At 38.8% G+C, this 1,502-nt stretch overlaps 1 pseudogene; it reads right to left on the reverse strand.

The window, feature by feature from the left end:
* Positions 1 to 109: 109 nt before the first annotated feature.
* On the reverse strand, positions 110 to 1,153 carry LOC120787833 (annotated as a pseudogene).
* Positions 1,154 to 1,502: the final 349 nt, after the last annotated feature.

Raw genomic sequence — 1,502 nt, forward strand, 5'->3', positions numbered from 1 at the left:
AATTAATAAGGTTTTGGTATTTTTCATTAGGCAGTACAGCTTGTGTACAGTGAGTACAGTTTTTGTTATTTTCATACTGATGATGAGGTGACAGAGCTGAGATCAGCACCTTAGCGCGGACGTTCTCAAAGGAGGCAGGGCTCACCAGAGAGAAGCATATCAGGAACACATCCTGTACAGAGAGAGGATGGAGAATTACATAGTCAAGCAGAACCATTACACTGACAGGCTCCATGATGTAAATAGAGTTAAAAACTAAAATTTACTTTATATTGATGTTGTAGAGCATTTTAGACATTTTCATGGTTAGTGATGCACCTGCATCTTGAACTACAAAATTAGAACCCATATTTTCCAAGTAAAATGTAATCCAGTGCTGGTTGTCCTGTGAAAGCAGGCTTATTGACAAGCAGAGTAGGTGCAAACACAATCAGTGCTTTAAACAGTAAAAATACACAGGTGACACCAGAGTACTAAAACAAGCAATCTTACTTTTCTGGAAGCATTTTTAAACATGAATCAATGATATTTTAACACTTATATGATATGTGCATGCAAAAATGTATGCTTGTGAGATACAAAAGAGCATTTGTAATTCTCAGTTTAGTTCAGGAGACATTTGTTTATGACTGCATTCTGTACTTGTGACCCAGCTAATTTATACATAAGATACAAAATATATTTGCAAATGATATTGTATTCATGTGAGGTTTGTATTATTTATTTGAACTTTTATGGATCAAAAATAACCCCACACAAAATTCAGATGAGCTTAAAAAATGGTAGAAGAAAGCAAAAAATAAAAGACTCTTGGTCTTGATCTGTTACAAACATGGAAGTGTGCGTGTGTGTGTGTGCTACCGTCTGAGGGTAAGACAGGGGGCGGAGCCTATCATAGTCCTCCTGCCCTGCTGTATCCCAAAGGCCCAGGTTTACTGGCTTACCATCCACCATCACATTTGCTGAGTAGTTGTCAAAGCTTAGAGAGACACAATACAAAGCAATCCTGTATATAGTTTCTCCTGAGGTGCAAATTTTACTGTTTACACATATTAGGTTTCTGCATTAGCGTAGTGTAAGGTGCAGCTGTACTCACACAGTGGGGATGTACTCTCCAGGGAAGGCATTTGTGGTGTAGCTGATGAGCAGACATGTCTTACCCACCGCACTGCAAAAAACAGAGAATAATTACACACAGAAATACATACAGGGTCATTACAACTGAATCACAAGTGATGCAGCAGTTATCCATTGATTTTGTAAAGTTGATTGCAATGTCGCAACTGTCACAAACTATTGAAGTTCAGGGTTTTATACACAATAAGAGGAGTGAAAAGGCTTACGGGATGGTGAGGCAGGCGAAGGTCAGAGACACCAGACCAAAAAATAAACAAGTCCAGTAAGGCAGAGGCAAGAAGCCAAAATCCAGAAAACAGACAAAAGGGTCCAGGGCAAGAAGCACACAGTAACTAAACTAACGTTCTGGAAACTGAAAGTTGGAA

This window comes from Xiphias gladius, unplaced genomic scaffold (genome assembly GCF_016859285.1).
Source record: "Xiphias gladius isolate SHS-SW01 ecotype Sanya breed wild unplaced genomic scaffold, ASM1685928v1 HiC_scaffold_691, whole genome shotgun sequence".
Taxonomy (NCBI): domain Eukaryota; kingdom Metazoa; phylum Chordata; class Actinopteri; order Istiophoriformes; family Xiphiidae; genus Xiphias; species Xiphias gladius.